Source organism: Panthera tigris, chromosome D2 (genome assembly GCF_018350195.1).
Source record: "Panthera tigris isolate Pti1 chromosome D2, P.tigris_Pti1_mat1.1, whole genome shotgun sequence".
Lineage (NCBI taxonomy): Eukaryota > Metazoa > Chordata > Mammalia > Carnivora > Felidae > Panthera > Panthera tigris.
Genome location: NC_056670.1, coordinates 80,933,412 through 80,953,423, shown reverse-complemented (window position 1 = coordinate 80,953,423; position 20,012 = coordinate 80,933,412). Strand labels below are relative to the sequence as shown.

The 20,012-nt window shown below is 44.1% G+C and overlaps 1 protein-coding gene and 1 long non-coding RNA gene across 8 annotated transcripts in view; both read left to right on the top strand.

Moving 5' to 3' along the window:
* The window catches only part of CD2H10orf90 (chromosome D2 C10orf90 homolog), a 264,239-nt gene that overhangs the window by 208,322 nt on the left and 35,905 nt on the right, over nt 1–20,012 (top strand). The window lies entirely within an intron of this gene.
* LOC122231739 lies at nt 1,361–18,854 on the top strand. Its single transcript, XR_006208981.1, has 3 exons — nt 1,361–1,399; nt 6,080–6,128; nt 18,389–18,854. It is a non-coding gene; the product is annotated as an uncharacterized LOC122231739 (long non-coding RNA).

The following is a 20,012-nucleotide window of genomic DNA, read 5'->3' as shown; positions in this document are numbered from 1 at the left end:
GCCATGCTGCCTCCATGAATTTCTATATCCAGATTTATTTTTCTGACCATGAGACGAATACATTATAGGGAACTGAGAATAACAAAAAGCAGAATAAAAAGCTTAATAATCATGGCTGATACTTTGGTGTATTTGTTCCATTGTTTTTTATGCATACTTATTTTTTCTTTGAAATAGTTGAGATTCTGCTATAGATGTAATTTCCCTCTGGGTCTCTGCCACTTAGAACTATATCATAAATATTTCCTGATATTAACAGTACTTTACAAAGGAAATTTTATTGACTGAAAGGGTGTGTCTTACGGCCATATCGTAGTTTTATTTATTTCTTCATTCTTGGCCCTTCAAGTTGGTACTCCGTTTTCACTTTTTGGAATAATATTAATGTGAGCACTTGGTGTATAGGCTTTGCTGTATTATTGTCTTTTGGAAAAAAATCCCTTAACTGGAACGTCTGGGTCAGAGACGATCAATCCTTGTGAGGTTCTTGAGGCACGGCACCAAATTAGACTCCGGGAGAGGCCGAGGTGAAAACTTCTTTCCTCAACGTCGCAGAGGCCTTTGCTGTAGGCGCCTGGCCAAGATGAGGTGTCCATCTGCTGAGTTCTGCAAATTCCAAGATGAAAAAAAACCAGCCTCGTGGTCTGAGCTCGTATTTCTGTGATTGCTGGTAGGTGTTCATTGTTCTTGATTCTCACCTTGACCTCGGCTGGAGCTGTCTCAGTGCCCCTCCCCCTGTTGCCTTCGGTAGGCCTCAGCAGCCAGACGTTTGGGGCCGGATCATTCTCTGTTGTGGGGGCTGTCTGTGCATTGTGTGGTGTTCAGCAGCGAACAACAATTTGATTGTGACCAAACAAATATCTCCAGACGTTGCCTGGTGGCGGGAGTGGGGGGCGGCGCACGACAGAATCACCCTTGGTTGAGAACCGTTGGCCCAGACCATGCCCAAACCTCGCTACAGCCCACTGTGATTGTGGACCACCCTTCTCAGCAACCCTCCCTGCTCACGAGGCCATGCCACGGTCTCCGTGCATCTTCCGGCCTCATTCTCTCAAGTCTCAGCTCCCAGGACTTTTAGGTCGTTCTCAGGTGATGCATTTGCTACATTGTGAGGACCCTTTTCTTCCTCTAGATTGTATGATCCTTGAGGTCAGGATCCAAGCCTGAGTCTTGGCATTGACCTCTCCACGACCGGCAGAGAGCCACAGAGTACAGAGCCCTGGCTCAGGACCTGTGTGCTAGGTCCTTTGTCGGATGACCCAACAAAGCCTTGCTGATGTCAGGGTCACTTAGGAGCCAGCTGTCTTGTCTTTCCACAAACCACCTCTCCCTGTGGTCCTGTCAGAAACCTCTCTGGCCAGGAAAGGGTGGGGAGCCATGTGAGATTCGCTGTCCAGAGGTAGGTTGTGAAAAAGTAAAGTGAAAGCTATAGCATTCCCACTGAGTTTCAGAATTTAGGGGGAAAAAGTTTCCAGCTATTGTTTCCCTCCAAGAACTCAGTAAGTATTGTCATGGAACAACTTTATTATCCTTCAGATGGCCAAATTTAATGTTAAAAGAGAAAACATATGGACAGTGTTGCAAAAACATTTTCAAGGGTTTTTGTTTTGTGTGTGTGTGTGTGTGTGTGTGTGTGTGTCTGTTCATTTAGTTCTTGGTTAAGTCTTGACGAGATTTTATCATTTTCCCCATAATCTTGGAATACGATGTTCAGATCATCCCCCCGAGTGTACACGATCTCTAAAAGCGGTTCATGTCAGCAACCCCAGCTGTCTTTATGGAAAAAGGGCTTTTTTTTTTTCTGAGTAACTCTCTCAGTGGTAGGAGTGGGTTGTGTCCCCATCCCCGTGTTGTTTAGGAAACGGTCCTTCTCAGGGGCCGTCTGCTCAGGTTGGCCAGGGATCAATTAAGAGACATGGATTAAGGGCGGTGGCGCGATGAGGGGATTATGGTCCGATCTGTTAAAATTATAAGGCTGCAAAGCCACCGTCTGCGCCTGCATGAGAAACGGTGATCGTCAGGGAGACCTAGCAGAAGACCGTGGGTTTGGGGGTGAGACCTATCTGGGTTTCAGTCCCGGCTCTGCTAGGTGCTGGCCTCGTGTCCCGAGGACACTGAGCGTTGTGTGGGTGCAGGGGGGTCTCAGTCCATTTTGTTACGATCTGTCGTCCTCGGCGCCCCCCTGAGCTGTCTGTAGGAAATCCACGTAGACGTGATCTCGCAAAAAGAAATGGTCACAGCAGTGAGTTCTGTAGGGAAAAATGGTCCAGGTACAGACGACCCGGAGAAAAGGGGAAGAAGGAATATGAGAAATAGGGGGGCATGTTTAACTCCTTTGGCTGGATGAGGTTTGCTATTTTCCCCATTGTCTGAACACAGAAGCTCAGATCTTTCTAAAAACTGTAACTTTATTTTCAGTGTTACGGACTAAGTTTGGGAAAAGGAGAGATGAATGAAGGTGGTAGGGCCAGCGTGGAAAGCCATCTTAAGCCACGTTGCCCTAGTCGTGCAGAAATTGTTCCCACGTTGTGACACGGGCTCATTTACTTCCTAGGTCAGGTCACAGCCCCGTGAGGGCATTACTCTGGATGAAGCACACAGTTCACATGGGGTGGGGGCATTCCGGTGATCGTACGTGGCTTAGGGGCTGCCATTGGAGTGTGAAAATTGTGTTCTTAGCCAGGGGAGGGCATCACACACACCAGGGATACTTTTCCAAAATGCCCACCCTGGATTCCGTGCTGGAATCCGGTGTCTCCCTGGTTAAGAGCCCTTTGCTGGAGGATGTAGGGGAGGGAAAATAATTTTCCTTCCCCCCTCCTAAGTGCTCTCTGGGGCCCCTATAACAAAAAGGCAGACTAGCAAGAAAAAAGCAAATCAGTTTATTAACACGTGTCCATGGGAAAATGGTTGTCAGGAAGTCCGCAGGGAAATCTGACTCTGGACGGTGGCTTAGAATCCCACCTTGTACAGATCTTCACCAAGAACGATGACTCTGTGAAGAAATGACAGGACAAAAGAAAGCAATTTCAGGCTTCCAAGGTCGGCAAAGCAGGAAGGTGGATACATGAGGGGAAACCAGTCGCAGATAGAGATAAAGGCCGACGTCTGTTATGTCCGTTCACCTGGTGCTGTCTCCAGGCTGATCGGTCTACACTTATCTCTGGTGATTAAGTTCTGTCCTTCCTGGTGGAGAGGGGAGGAGGGAGATCTTTGTAAATACATGTCCTGCTTTTGGGCAAGTAGGGAGAAGGCAGACAGCTTTGCTTCTCTCTGCTTTTTTCTCAGTGGCTTTCAGCTCAAAATAATTCTAATGCAAAGTAGCATCTTTGGGGGTGGCCTATGCTGCTACCTTTCAGGGACAGTTCTGTCTAGAGGACAGCATGTCCCTTCGACTGTGCATCTTGACCCTCTGCTCTTTAGGGGGTACTGGCCAAACTCTTCAAGGCAGAGATTCACCTGTCTGAAGGGCAGGTGCCCAGAACAAGTATTCTCTTTTACAGAACAAGTACAATTAGAAGCTGCCCCCCCAAATGCCTGCCCTTGCCCACTCCCATTCTTGGGATAGATGCCCTGTAGGAACGGTAAAACTCAGTAAAACTCCTGGGCGAGGAGTGTATAAATTGGCCCATTAGGTGACAGTTGTCTGTAGAATCAGAAGTTACAAAAATCTAGGTTTTCTGAGTTGAAACGTTTGGATGCAAGGACTGCATCATTTTGATTCTTCGGTACAGCTGCCTTTGTCCTCATTATGAATTTCGTGTGTTGGGTCATGAGCCCCCGTTAAGGGGGGTGGATCATTCATATCAGACAATGCCATTTATGTGGGCCCCACAAAGAATAACACCCCCATTTTCCCTGTTCCCAGGGCTGTCTGTCTTCTGAGCAACTCTTACCTCTCTGGGCCTTTGGTCCACGTAGGCCCTGATGTTTCTCCTCCCACAGTACCAGAAAATCCTGATAACTTCGAGGCCCATCGCTCCTAAGTACACAGAACCTTATGGAAGCATTTGGTGTTCTGGCTTCTTGTCCTATCTTTCCCACGGACAGATATCTAAATTGGCTGAAATGAGGGGAACCATTTTTACTTAAAATAATAGTTTTACTTAAAATCTGCTCCCTCCCTGGGTGGGATATTAGACGGAAGACCCGGGCTTGCTTCACAAGATGGGTGTATACGCAGCAAATGAAAGACTGAGGTATTTTATGAAGACAGAGGCTTATCCATTTTTGCATCAACGTGGACTGCGTGGAGGTGATTTTGATTGGGTGGTCTTGTAGATGGGGAAAACTGTCGCTGGATTCCAGAGGGATCCTGTCCCGAATCCCCGTCGACACACGTGTGCGCGGAAGGCCACAGTGTGTCAGACCCCAGCCAGCAGAGTTGGGGAGAGGTGGTCCTTAGAACGCCTGGACGGTCCCAGGTTTGTACGTTTGGGAGGTGTGGCTTACCCAGACGTCAGGGAGAATGTGTGTTGATATAATCACTGTGACGAAGCCCCTTGGCATTATCTGAGCCCCAAGCCCTCCTTGGCTGTGGGCACTACTGGGAGCCCTGTGACTCCTCCCCAGGTCTGCCTACGTTTCCCACGTACATGCTTAGAAAAGGCTGTAAATGTAACGTTTCTCCTTCAATTCTTCTGCTTGTGTAATGTTTTCTTTCCCTCCTGTTAAAAAAAAAATGCACATTGTGAAAGTTAAAATGTAGACGAGCAGAAAGAGGAAAAATAAAGAGCAACCATAACCCTACTACCCACAGGTGGCCCTTTTAGCAGAAAAGGGGAACCCTGTAAATCATCATTCTAGGAGACTTCTCGTTCTCAGCATTAGACTGTGAAGTTCCTTGTCATGTGCTACAGTATCCCGGTTAATCACGTGATGGCTGCCCAGGCTTTCATTGCCTGGATTTGCCTGTTTTTTTTTTTTTTTCTCTTAAGCCTTCTTGTTAAATAGATTATTAACATTTTTACATTTTTGTAACAATGTGTCGGTAAGAGTCCCTGTATAGAAATCGATGTGGGCATTTCGTATGATTTCCTTAACCCAGTTTCCTAAGAATTTCTGGGTCAAAGGATAGGCACAATTTTAAAGCTTTTAAGTGTAGATTTCCAAGAGCTCCAATGCAACAGTTATGCGAAGTTATAGTATCAATACATGAATACCAGCTTCCCGAACACACACAGGCATTCCGTATTGGCGTTACAAAAATTTCCCTGCCATTTTGATAAATGGAAAATGATATTTACAACATATTAATGCATATTAAAAAGTTTTTTAGTGTTTATTCATTTCTTGAGAGAGAGAAAGAGAGAGAGAGCGAGCTCAGGGGAGGGGCAGAGAGAGAGGAAGACACAGAATTGGAAGCAGGCTCCAGACTCTGAGCTGTCAGCACAGAGCCCAATGTGGGGCTCGAACCCATCAACTGTGAGATCATGACCTGAGCCAAAGTTGGACACTTAGCCGACTGGGCCACCCACGTGCCCCCTATTAATGCATATTTTTTGGTGGTGAAATTTTGCCATGTGATATACCTCTATTCTTTTGTGAATTACCTATGTATTTTCTTTGGCCACTTTGGTCTTTTCTCTTTTGAATTTTTACTTATGTTAAAACATCCTCTTGTATTTTTAATGCTATTTATCATAACTTTTTAAACTCTGAATCTTGAAATGGTTTAAATTAACAGAAGAGTTTCAAAGGTAGTAAAGAGAGTTCCTGTATATCCCATATACATAGCTTCTCCTTATGTTACCACCTCACGTAATCACAGCACCTTTCTCTAAGACAGAGTTTCTCAACCTGGGCACTGTTGGCACTGGGGCTGGGAGATTCCTGGTTGTGGGGCGTCCTGTACGTTACAGGATTTGAGCAGCATCCCTGGCCTCCCCCTGTCTCCCTAGCTGTACCACCAAAAATGTCTCCGGATGTTGCCACGTGTTCCTGGGGGAGCAAAGTCACCCCCAGTGGAGAATCACTGACCTGAACTGTGAAATCGATATTGGTCCAGGGCTGGTAACTGAACTCCAGACTTTATTCTGGTTTCACCAGTTTTTCCACTCATGCCCTTTTTCTGTTCCAGGATTCCATCCAGGATACCACATTGCCTGTGACCATCATGTCTGTTTATGGTAATTTTTGACATTCACTCGTTTTTATTATCTTCCTAAGCCCTTTCCCTTTGTGTCACCGACAGGCTTCGAAAGCCTCCTTTACCTTACACTCTTCTCCTGCTCCTTTCTTTAAGTCTGTAATCCCTGTGGATGCGTTTCCTCGGATGGTATAAGCTTGGGATCTATTTTCCCTAAATCGGTTGCCAGTTGTCTATGGACTATTGATGACATAATCCATTCCTCTACTGGCTGGAAATGCCAATCCTATAATCGAATTTGTGTTTATACGAGGATTTCCCTGACTCCTGCAGTTTCCTTGTAGAAATTTCCATGCTGTTTGGATAGTATGTGATTCACAGAAGCTGCTCTCTTACCACCTAGGGATTTGAAAGATGGGGGATCTTTCAGATAGTCCGAAGTGTAAAGTCCCGTTGGCATGCGAGATATCTCATTATTGCAGGGGTCAAGTGTGGAGAGGCTCTGGCTGCCGTCATACTGTTTCCAGTTTTCATTTTGTATTTTAAGAAAGCCCTCTCAGTCTGATCCCACACTCTGTTGTTTGCTTTTAATCAGCTATATGGAGGTTTGACTTCCTTACCTTAAAGTGCACGCGTTTAATGTATGTGCCCGCGTAACCCACACCGCAGCGGGATACAGAATATTTCACCTCAGAAGAATATTTGGCTTCTTTCCAGTCTTCCCCTTGCCCCTGGGACCAGAAAACCTCCCACCTTCCTTCTGTCCCTGTTCTAGACTCTATATAATTGAAGCAGATTAGGCTTTCTCTGTGGAAGGTTTCTTCCCCTTAGACTAATGCTTTTAAAATTCTTCCACATCACGACATCTATCTTGAATTTCTCTCCATGATGTTTTGTACGTTTCACAAAAAGATCTTTCCTGTATTTTGTTAAATGCATCCCTCCTTATTTCACAGGCTGAATGCTACTTTAGATGGATGATCGTGACTTTTAAACATTTCATTTCCTTTTTTCTTTCTTGCTTACACATAGGCATATAATTGATCTCTGTATAGTGACTTCGAATCCTGCAATGTTGTTAGAGGCACTTAATAATTAGAAGTGCTTTTCGTAGATTTCCTAGGATCTTCTGTGTACACAATAGTATTATGTATGATTAAAATTTTACTTTTGTCCCCATCTTGATGCCTTTCCTTTTTTTTTTTGCCTTATTGCATGAGATAAGACTTAACATTAAAATGTGGCATAGCAGTAATGAGGGTGAGTATCCTTGACTTCTATCATTCCCTTGTTAGCTGTAGGGTTTTAAAAATGTAGATGGATAGGAAGGTAGGTAGGTAGGTAGTTTCTCTCTACCAGGTTGAGAAAGATTCATTCTATTCATATTTTTCCCTTATTTTTTTTATTCTGCTAAAACATATATAACATAAAATTTACTGCCTTTACCATTTTTGTGTGTACAATTCTGTGGCATTAAGAACATTCACATTGTTTTGCACCCATCACTACTGTGTATCCACAAAGATTTCCTCATCTTGCAAAACTGAAACTCTGCCCGGTAAAACACTAATTCTTCATTCCCTCTCCCCCAGTCTCTGGAAACTAGCATCCTACTTTCTGTAGGAATTCGACCACTCTGGGCACCTCGTGTAAGTGGAATTGTACGGTGATTGTTCTTTTGTGGCTGGCTTCTATCCCATAGTATAATGTCTTCAAGGTTCACCTATATTGCAGCCTGTGTCAGAACTTCCTTCCTTGTTAAGGCCGAATAAGAGTCCATTGTATGGATGGACCAGTTTGTGTACCGATTCACCTTGTCGATGGGCACCACCTTTGGACTATTGTTAATTATGCTGCTGTGAACATGGGTGTACAAACCATCCTTCGAGTCTCTTGCCTTTAATTCTTTGGGGTGTTTACCGAGAAGTAGAATGCTGGTTTCTAAGAAACCACCATCCATTTTCCACAGCAGCCGTACTGTTTGGCATTTCTACTAGCAAAGCACAAGGCCTCTACTTTGCCTGTATCCTTGTCCATATTTGTCATTTTCTGATTTTTTTGGTAATAGCCATCCTGGTGGGCATGCAGCGGTATCTCATTCTGGTTTTGATGTGCGTCTTCTTAATGTTTCCCTAGTGATGTAGAGCATCTTTTCATACACCTGTTGGCCATCTGTATGTCTTCTTTGGAGAAATGTCTCTTCCTTTGCCCATTTTTTATGGGTTGTTTCATCATTGCCATTCCTAAGTTGATACAATTTTTTATTATTGTTCAATACTGACATACTTTGTATGTACCTATTGGGATCATAATAGGGTTTTTCTCCTTTATTTTGTAATATGGGGAATTACATTAATTTTCACGATCAATTAACTATTTCCAGGTTAAACTCTACTTAGTCATGATGCATTATACTTTTATTTTACTTTTTTTAATGTTGATTTATTTTTTAGAGAGAGAGCTAGAGGGTGAGCGGGGGAGGGACAGAGAGAGGGGGAGACACAGAATCCGAAGCAGGCTCCAGCCTCCGAGCTGTCCGCACAGAGCCTGCTGCGGGGCTCGAACTCACGAACCGTGAGATCATGACCTGAGCCGAAGTCAGATCCTCAACCAACTGAGCCACCCAGATACCCCTATACTTTTAAATATAAATATATATTTACGATGTTTATCATAAATATATATCATAAATATATTATTGCTAGATTCTATCTGCTAATGTTTTTAGGATTTTTTTTTTCATTTATGTTCTTAAGGAACAGTGATATGTCCTTTTCTTTTTTGAAATGGTTTGGTTTTGGGGGGGGGGTGCCTCGGTGGCTCAGTTGGTTAAATGTCCAAGTCCGCTGTCAGCACAGAGCCTGCTTGGGATTTTCTCTTTCTCCCTCTCTGCCCCTCCCCCCACCATAAATAAATCAACTTTTTTTTTTTAATGTTTATTTATTATTGAGAGACAGAGAGACAGAGAGAGCATGAGCATGAGCATGAGCATGGGAAGGGCGGAGACAGGAGAAGACACAGAATCCGAAGCAGACTCCAGGCTCTGTCAGCACAGAGCCTGACGTGGGGCTCGAACTCACAAACTGTGAGATCGTGACCTGAGCTGAAGTTGGACACTTAACTGACTGAGCCACCCAGGCACCCCAATAAATAAACTTTTTAAAAAAAGAAATGTTTTGCTTTTGGTATCAGGAAAATACTAGCTTTGTACAAAGAACTGGAAACTATTCTCTTTATTTCTGGAAGAGACTTGGAGGGCTGATACTATTTGTTCGTTTAAATGTTTGGTAGAAATCACTAGTGAGGTCATCTTGGCCTGAAGTTTTCTTTGTGGGACAGCTTTAATTACAAATTCAATTTCTTGGGGCGCCTGGGTGGCTCGGTCGGTTAAGCATCTGACTTCGGCTCAGGTCATGATCTCACGGCCCGTGAGTTCGAGCCCCGCGTCGGGCTCTGTGCTGACAGCTCAGAGCCTGGAGCCTGTTTCAGATTCTGTGTCTCCCTCTCTCTCTGCCCCTCCCCTGTTCATGCTCCGTCTCTCTCTGTCTCAAAAATAAATAAACGTTAAAATTAAAAAAAAAAATTCAATTTCTTTAATCATTATATGACTAGTCAGTGTTTCTACTACTTCTGGAGTCTATTTGGTAATTTGTATCCTTGAAGAAGTTTGCAATTTCATCAGAGTTTTTGAAATTATTGCCATAAAGTTCATAATATTTTGTTACTGCCATAGGATCTGTAATGATGTTTCCTTACTTATTTCTGATATCCATAATTTGTGTCTTGTTTTTCCTTATCAATCTAGCTCTAGAGGTTTATCCATTTTATTGCCATTTTTCCGAGGATCTAGGTTTTGTTCCATTGATATTTTTTTATTGTTTGTGAATTTTCTGTTACACTGATTTCTGCTTTTAGCTTTATTATTTCCATGTGTCTTTTTACTCTGTCCTGAATTTGCTCCTTCTCCTTTTTCCTTTTTTAGCCTAAGGGGGAGGCTTAGATCAAATTCTCATATCAAATATTTTCATATAATTATTTCAAGATATGAATTGCCTTCTAATCCTGATACACATTTTTTACTGTACTTCAGTTCAAAATATTTTCTGCATACACTCTACCAATATCACTTTGTTTCATGTATCTTCATGATATTCAATATCTGATAGGGCAAGAGTACAATCCCTACTCCTTTTTTTTTTTTTTTTTGGCAAAATGTTATTAGCTATTCTTACTTATTTTAACTAGAAAATTTGGACCATTTACACTTATTTTTTAAATATTTATTTTGAGAGAGAGAGAGAGAGCAAGTGCACATATGAGCAGGGGAGGGGGAGAGAGAGAGAGAGGGGGAGAGAGAGAGAGAATCCCAAGCAGGCTCCGCACTGTCAGCACAGAGCCTGAGGCGGGGCTTAAACCCACGAACCGTGAGATCATGACCTGAGCCAAAACAAGAGTTCGATGCTTAACCGACTGAGCCACCCAGGCGCTCCATTTACACTTATGTTGATTACTGGTGTCTGTGCATTTATTTCTGTCATGTTGTTTAGGCTTTCTCTTTGTCCTGCCCTTTCTTCTTATCTCTTTCGTAGCCTTGCAATGAATTAATTACTTCCGATTCTATTTTTTTTTCTCTGCTGTTTGGAAGTTGTACTTTTTATTTTTATTCTTTCTTTGACCTGCTGGAGATTGTAACATGAACTTAATAGAGCTGAAAGTTAATGTTTTTAATCCTCTCTGAAACAACTTAGAATCTTACCTCCCATCACCCTCTCAGATCGGTTATTATGTCTTAGTTCTATTATATGTTATAGTTCTGTCTTCTTTTGTGACTCCTGCAATCAAATGTTACTTTTAAACAGTCAGTGTTTAATTTATCTCATGTTTACCGCTTCCTGGGCTCCCCTTTCCTTTATGTATGTCAGGTCTTTGCTGCTGATATCAATTTCCGTCTTCCTAAAATATGTGTTTAGATGTCCTTTTGGGGGGCACATCAAACTGGAGGGACTTATGGTGGTAAACTGCAAATCTGTTTGTGGGCAGGGAAGGTGGGAATTCTAAAAACATCTTTATTTTGTTATATTCTTGAAAGAAGACTTTGCAAGGTACAGGCTTCTATGTTTATGATTACTTTCTCTCCGCCCTTTGAATATGTTATCCCAGAGCTTTGGGCTTCCAGTTGGAGAAGGCAGCTGGAAGTCGAATAGCTGACCTCTGTGTCCTTTTTTTGAGCTGTTTTTAGGATCTTCTGTTTGTCTTTGGGATTATGCTTTACCATGATGTTATTAGATGTGGATTTCCGTTTTGTTATTTTCATGATTTGTTGTGCTTCATGAATCTGACGATTCTTTTTATTTGTTCTATTTATTTGTTCAGCCATTTCTTTATTTCTTGTCTTTCATTTCCCCTATTAACATCTTTCAGTTCTGATCAAATGGATTTTATATTGTCTCATCCCATCCTCTTTCCGCCTAGCCTACTTTTCACCATTGCCGTTTATTTGACTCTGTGATGCAGTCATTAAACTTTTTTTAGGCTTGTATTCCACTTTACTTGTTCTGTTTTTAGCGCTATCTAAATTCGTCTGAGTCTTAAATTTCAATTAATGCGTTTTTCATTGTGGGGAGTGCTTTTTAGTGTTTTTTTGTTTGTTTTTTGTTTGTTTTTAATCACTCTGGTCAGTTTTATAGACTCTTATATATTCCCTGCTGATAATTTTCACTAATTCTTTTATTCCCTCAGACATTTCAGTTTCTTTTTTATATTCTGTGTCTGATATTTCTAATATCTGAGGTATATGTGAGTCAGATTCTAGCCTGGCTTATCCGCTGACTTCCGCTAATGGTGGTGGTTTCTTGCATATGTTGTGATTTTTGGTTCATGTACGGCTACTATGGTAACCATAGTTACCACATATGGTTCCTATGGGGTTACTCTGATTCTGAGCACATGTGCATTGGGGACATTCCAAGTCCTGAGTTGGACAGAAGTGCCTCCAGAGATATTCCTGCTTCTATCACATGGGCTCACATTATGCTAAGATTCTAACTTGCGGCTCTTTGCACCGAGCAGGCTGGGTGGATTTCAGCCCGAGAGGGGATCACGCAGGGGTTTCCAGCCTGACTTCCCACATTCCCAGCTGCCAGGGTCTGTCTGCTCCCCTCTGTTTGCCCTTAAATCCAAAGATCTAGATGACCAGAGACCAGCAGTTGGCCTTATAGAAGGTGGATTGGTCTCCAGTTTTGTTTTTTTTTTTTGTTTTTTGTTTTTTGTCTCTGAAGGGTTTTCTTACTCACCTGCAAGCTGACCCATATGTATAGAATATGTGTTTATGTTTATTTCCAAGGTGTATGTTGCTTTAGAGAGAGAGTGTGTGTGCATGCAAGTGTGGGGGAGGGGCAGAAGGAAAGGGGGAGAGAGGGGGGGAGAGAGAGAGAGAGAGAGAGAGAGAGAGAGAGAGAGAGAATGAATGAATGAATCTTAAGCAGGCTCCATGATCAGTGTGGAGCCCAACACAGGGCTTGATCGCATGACCCTGGCTGGGATCATGACCTGAACCACTGAGCCAAAATCAACTGAGTGAGCCACTCAGACACCCCTATTTCTGAGGTTTTTAGTCGCTTTTTAGCATAAGGGTGTTTTGGGTATCTAGTTTACCATGTCGTGGAAATAAAAGGACCGTCTTCATTTTTTTTTCAGAATTTTCTTAAGTTGGGCATCCATAAAAAAACATGTTGGGATTTTGGGGTATTTTTAAAAATTAAATTTATAGACTAATTTAACGGTCATTATTACAATACTAATTTTTGACGCATGCATATCATGGGCCTCTTCATTTACACAAGTAGACTTACATCATGTTTGAGTTTTTTTATGACCTTATTAGGCTTTTTCTAATGTTATGGTTTTTCTCAAGCTATGAATCACAGTGACTTGTTTTCCATGTTATTAAAAATTCTCTGGGAACATATTAGTCTAATATTCAGATCATATAGTGACATAAATTTTTTAACCATATTTGTAATGTTGGGCATTTCACAGATTCTTAATTTTTCACCTCTATAAATAATACTTAATACCTACTGTTCATCTGTGTGTGTGCCTCTTTGGCCACACTTCTGCTTGTGTTCTTTAACTATATTCCTGGGAGGAGGATTGTTGGACATTTTTAAGACTTTTGAGTCCATATTACCAATTACTTCACAAAAATGTTGCATTGTGCTGCTGTTAGCATTGTGGGAGAACCAGCCTCCTTATATTCTCTCTAGAGTTGAGTGCATATATTTTTATGCTTTGCTAATTTTTTTAAATGTTTTTATTTATTTTTGAAGGAGAGAGAGAGACAGAGCATGAGCCAGGGAGGAGCAGAGAGAGAGAGAGACATAGAATTTGAAGCAGGCTCCAGGCTCTGAGCCATCAGCACAGAGCCCGACGCGGGCTCGATCACGAGCCGTGAGATCATGACTTGAGCTGAAGTCGGATGCTCAACCGACTGAGCCACCCAGGCGCCCCTATGCTTTGCTAAATTGATAGGTGAAAGATAGTATCTTAATCATGTTTAATTTCAAATTGTTTAATTTCAAGTTAGGTAGAATTATTTATTGGCCATGTATATTTCCTGCTTTGGAAACTGACTTGTATTCTGTCTCCCCATCAGCTCCTTGAGCATTAGAGTTTCCTAGGAGTCTTTCATTTCTTTTCTTTTTTCTTTTGTTTCAAGAGAGAGAGAGAGAGAGAGAGAGAGGAGTGCAAGCAGAGGAGGGGCAGAGAGAAAGAAGGAGAAAGAGAGAGAGAGTGTAAGCAGAGGAGGGGCAGAGAGAAAGAGAGGGAGAGAGAGAGAGAGCAAGCAGAGGAGGGGCAGAGAGAAAGACGGGGAGAGAGAATCCCAAGCAGGCTCCAGGCTCAGCACAGAGCCCCACCCAGGGCTCCATCCCAGGACCGTGGGACCAAGAGTCAGACGCTCAACTGACTGAGCCACCCGGGCTTCCCCTTAGGAGCCTTTAATGTACTAAGTCTTTTACATCACGCAGACCACGATGGCTAGCCTGTACCCTTTGGGCCAGCATATTGTGACCCCTCAGTCATTTTGAACTTCTAACGGTCCCGTTATTGTACTCTGACTTCTTTGTCTTTAGAGAATTGAAATGGCTATACCGGTAGGGTTTTCAGACAACTGGCACGTGCACGAAGAGACCGGAAATAGCACATTTTAAAGTTTTGCTGAGAACGGAGTACAGGTGAATGACTGTGCTCGGTGCTGTCGGTGACACGGCGGGGAGAGAGAGAACTTTCTCTGCCTCAAGATACTCACGGGCTAGTGGGAAAGAGAGACGTACAAAAAATGCAAGACGAGTCAAAGTCTGTGCTGAGCCTGCGGAGTAAGGGGGATTGGCTTCCGGCGAGAGGACTAGCAGAGTTTCCGGGGGAACCTGGCATTGGTGGGGTGGGGAAGGACCTCCCAGAGGCTGGAAAGCGGCATACAGCAGACACAGCAATTCAGGCCTTGCATAATGACAAATAGAACATGTACTCGGATCCCTGGGGGCCTGATGGGTTGCAAGCAGGCTATGGGAATGGAAAAGAAGTCCAGGCCCCAGCATGGAGGGCAATCAACGGCAGAAATCACAGGCCTCACTCCCGGGGCACCGCGAAGCTCTCCAAGGCCACAAAGAGTGACATGGCAAATACCTGCATCCAGTTGGTATGGAAGCCGTGGTTATACGGCTGATGTAAAGCCTTATTCTGAAGATAGCCTGTTTCCTAAGGATTTTCTTATAAAGATACGTCCGATGATCTCAACTCACAAACTTAAAGCACGCGTGTATTTTCAGACAACTTTGACCAAAATATCACTTAAGATCATCGCAGACTCGGCTCTGTGCTTGCAAATGAGCCTTCTGCTTTCCTCCTGAGCCTTGATCAAGTCAATACACAGACACAGAGTCCCGGATTAGTAGAGAAAGGATTGGAAGGGGGTTTTTAACATGATGTAATTGGATGTGAATTGTTAATTACATCACGAAACTCAAAGCACAAAAAGCCGAGTCGCTGCAGCTGAGTTGAATTAGTTCTTCAACCCAAAGAAATTAGACTACAAGTCAAAAGACTAGCAAAGACCAGAATGCTAAGCGTACCACAGCCTACTTCGCTCGGGCCCCACCCGCGAAGCATGAAATGCTCTTACTTTAATATGGGGCAACTCCCAGCCGTCCCCACCTTGTTCGAAACCCGCCAGCCACGTGCCTATCAGCATGGTGAACAGTCCTGCCTTTTTAAAAAAGAGTTACTCAGTAACGGCTTCACTGGGGTATAATCCACATACCGTAACTGTCTTGTCCTGTGTCATTTCAGCTAGCACAATCTTCCAGACGGTAACTTAAAAATGCAGTGAGTTTCTGACTGTTGCGTGTTGCTACAGGTTATTCGGCAAGAGTGCCTAATGTAACAGGTGCAGGAAGCTTAAAATTAAGGGGTCGCCCAAACCAAAGTTGTTCCTTAACTCCTGTTCCAGAAGAGAAACTTCCCCTTAAAATTGGAACTCCTTTTCCTGCAAGGAGATGCCCTCCCCCCTGCTAATCTCAGACAAAGTCTCACCATCTTGTTCTCCCTGGGGACACACCAGGCTTTGCTGTCTGGTCTACGTGGCCTGTCAAGCCCATTTGCTGCTTCCTTCCTGAAAATGGCCCTCACGTGGCTAAACTGGCGGTCATGTCAGAAATGGAAAATGTGTAATTTCACATCCTGGGGAAAGCCATAGCGACAACTCCTCGCTATTGAGGAAGTACATGATTGCAGTCAGAGTGTAATTGAGCTCTTTGCTTCTCTGTCTCCACTCTTCTACCCACTTGGCTTTGGTCTAATTCTCTATCATCTGTGCTTCCGCTAGGATCGTGTGCAGAGAGAGACTGTGAGGTTGGATTCGGTCAAGTTTGCCACTGAGTTTATCTTTTAAATTGTGGAGTAGAGAGGGGCAGGAATTGTTGGCCATGATGACGTGGTGACAGTGAGATCTGGACATTCGCATGTTTGCTAATGTCCAGGTCCTACTGGCCTGGGAGGCAGACCCACCACGTTCTCCGTTCTTCCCTTTCAACCGTGCGGATTTGCGGTACCTGCCGATAGGGTGGTCCAGTGAAACAAGGCTTCCGCACCCTTCTGAGTAGAGCGAACGATTCCAGAAAAAAAAAAAAAGGTTGTAAGTGTGCAGAAATGGCTCTGTCATTCACATATTCAGCTTAGTCTCCAAACAAGTTTTCCTTTCCTTGAGGTCACTGAAATTGAGAGGACCCAGGGTCCTCTAGCATTACATGTTTTCGTTGCCATGAGAGTGTGGATGGAATGAACTGTCCTCAGGTTGAAGGCATTTATCCTTTTGTCACAAATACCCCAACTTGGCCACGCTGTGGGGCCAGTAGCTATGTCTCTGTTCATGTTCTATCTGTTATTCATAATAGGAATCCAGACCATAGTGGGTACGAGATACTATCAAGTTACTGAATTAATGTCCCCCGCTAAGAAACTGTCAAAATTCCCCTGATGATACTTTTGGGTGAAGATTCTGTATCTCTTCCATCATCTCCTATTATCTGGTAGGCAAGTGAGTCTTCAGGATTTTACTGGGCTCCTCGTGGACATGAGCCATCACTTACATGATGTGAGTCACTTGATGAAGGTTTATTGAGGGTGCCAGGTACCATGTAGGTATGTTCGGCATTGCAGTAAGCGATGCAACACCCCTGCCTTCATGGGGCTCACCCTACTGAGTGGTTAGGGATGCACGACAAATAGATAGTTCAACATGAGAAAGTTCAAAGGGCACTAAGAGCTTTTGCAGAGCACTGGAATCAGGTGATGTGATGGGGTTGGCTGCCTTTTGGCTCCTTCAGGTGGGGTGGTCATGGAAGGCATCTCTGAGTCAGTGACATTTCAGCCAAGATCTGCATAAGAAGGAGCCTACTTTGTGAAGGTGGAGAAGACAGAAGGAACAGCTGATGAAAAGCCCCTGATGTGATAAAGAATGGAGCTGGTGAGGGACAAGACCAAGGCCAGTGGGGGAGCTGGTGAGGGACAAGGCCAAGGCCAGTGGGGGTGCCGAGGGTGTGGGAGAGAGCCATATGGGCTCAAGGAGGCAGGCCAAAGACATATTATGTTGGGAGGAAGTTTGTGGTTTATTTTAGATGGGAGGAAAGCCATTGGAGAGATTTAAGTGGAGGATCATCATGATGTGACTTACATTTTCCCAGAATCTCAGGTGAAAGCAGAAAAGTCGTAGAGCAAGGGTCAACGAGTGAGTGGCACCAGCAGAGGTGGAGTAGAATGGATGGTTCGAGGTGTTTTAGGTAAAGTTAAGAGGACTCGCTGATGGACTCCTTGTGGAGGAAGAAAGAAGGAAGGGAGGGAGGGAGGGAGGAGGAAAGAAGGAAATGCCTAGATTTGGGAGTAAATAACTCACTGTCTTAAGCGGCAGGATGGCTGGCTCAGGTCCCACTTGATTCTTTTCAAATACATGAGACAGTGAGCAAACTGCTGTCCGTTCACCACCCCTTGGGGAAAACCTTCATTGCCAGGCAGACATTGGGGTTTGCAAGCACTGGACCAAATTGTGCGTGGAGGTGCGGCCATGTTTCAAGATGCCTGCAAACAAGTGATGGGGAAAGCAAAACAAACAGAAGGGGTCCTAGATGGAAAGCTAGAAATGTTCGTGCCAACAGAAGCCTGAGCAAATGTAGCCAATTTTAGATACTACTCCCCTTAGTGAGACAAGGCAGACCGGAAGTTCATTTTCAGTGTCGCTGTTTTGTGAGCATTACCACCTTTTTTTTTTCTTAAACCTATAACTTTAAAAGGATATTTGTGTTTTTAAGTGTGATTCTATTATATCCAAGAGGTATTTTTTTTCACCCTTAACCGTAAGTAATTACAAGTGAATAATGAAACCCATTAGGAAAGCAAAATTCCCTTTTTAGTCATTTTCTTTACGGCAATCTTACTTCGAACCGTAGTGTAGGACCATCCCGTAGTCTGCTAGCTAAGAAGGGCCTTTCAGTGCATCCAAGATGAGATGGGAGGTAGTCTTCAAGGGATAAAAAGGGCATTCGTTACACAGTGCTCATCTAATAAATTGAGCAGGATTTCAGATTATTTCACATCTAAACCTATTTGATGACAACCCCTTCGCTATTGTAATCAAGAAAGAACTGCATCTCTTGGACAGTGAATCTCTCTGGTTCCTTTTTGTTTGTGTTTTTGTAATCCCAAATAGAAACAATACATATGTTTCCCTTTTCCACATTTTATTTTTAGAAAATCTGGAGAATGAAATGCCTTCAGTTCAGCCACATGACTCCCATTAGCTTTGATGGGAGCAAGACATCTTCATGAAGGAAAAGAATCATCACACAGTGCATGAATAACAGCCAGCCCAGGGCCACAGAAAGGCCTCACTACAGCACACATCATCAGCTGTGTCCTTGGGGGCCGGTCCTGTCCGAGTCCGACCCTACTTGGGATGAGCCGGGATTGAACCATCAGGGTCTGTTGGGAGCTCAGCATTCAGAGACGCCTCCTCTGGGGCCCCCTTGAAGCCTCCAGATCGGGGCAGGGTGGGATCTGCCATATCTTTCGGGAAAGCCCATGCCTTGCTGATTTTCAGTGCTTTCTCTTCCTCAACTCCAGGGCGTACCTGTGTGACCCCAGGGCGAGTCCCGTTGTGCCTAGACTTTTCTGAAAAATTCCAAATATTTTTATGCACGGGTCGACCTTGAAAGACTGTGTGTGTTGCTTCTCAGTGCCTGGGTCGGGTAGAGGTTTCAGCACGAACCCTGCATGTTCCTCTCCCCTGTCCCCATTCTGTGCAGGTGTTTGTTTCCAGCTGCATCCGACTGAAGTGGTCAGGGCATCTATGCAGGTGAGAAGATTAAAGGGAAAGGTGTAGAAGGGCCAGGGGCTGGTGTCCTTCCTTCCACCTGCTTTTCATGTGAAGCTCGCCCAAGAGTCTCAGATCTTCTCCAGCCCCTGCGGGTGGTTCCACATCCTTTCTTCTCACCTGCTCACCAGCAGAAAAGCTCCCGATGTGGCATAGGGGAGGGAATGGCCGCATGGCCGAGGTCAGTGGGGGCTGGAGAGCACAGCCCCTTCCTCCAGAGCCCCTCCAGGCCCAAGAAAATGGCTGAGTTTGCCCCACCCAAGGTCAACTCTTATCCCACCATATAGAGTGACCACAAAACATAATGCACGTTGACCTTCGCTGGCTGCCTTCTAGTGAATTTGGCACAATGGGCAGGAAATAGCAGTCTGGGCAAGAGGGTGGGACATGGGTCAAAGATTGAGCTGTCTTCCTGCCTCTCTCTGTCTCCTTGGGTGTATATTTCCCCCCCTAGATTTGAGATAAAGGACAAAGTGCATCCATGTCACTGCTAAGTTTGTGCCTTAGACATGGGCCTCCTTAGGGCTGGGCACACCGTAACCAAAGCTCACCCTTGCACAGTGCGCTGTTCTCTTAGAGTTTGCACACTGCCCCATTTCCTCCTCATGGTGCAGGATGGTTATTATCCCATTGTATAGATGAGCGAACTGAGGCCAGAAAGGCTGGGTGATCTGTTGCATATTCACCCAGTTAATGGGAGGCAAAACCAAGCTGGAATAGATCACAGATCTTTGGTGTATGGTCTGTATTATTCCTGTCATTTGTTAATATTAAAAAAAATTCTTTTTTACACTTATTTATTTTTGAGAGACAGAGCACAAGTAGGGGAGGGGCAGAGAGAGAGAGAGACACAGAATCCGGAACAGGCTGAGCTGTCAGCATAGAGCCCGATGTGGGGCTCAAACTCATGAGCCGTGAGATCGTGACTTGAGCTGAAGTTGGACACTTAACCAACTAAGCCACCCAGGCACCCCTGTTCCTGTCATTTGTATTCCAAATGCC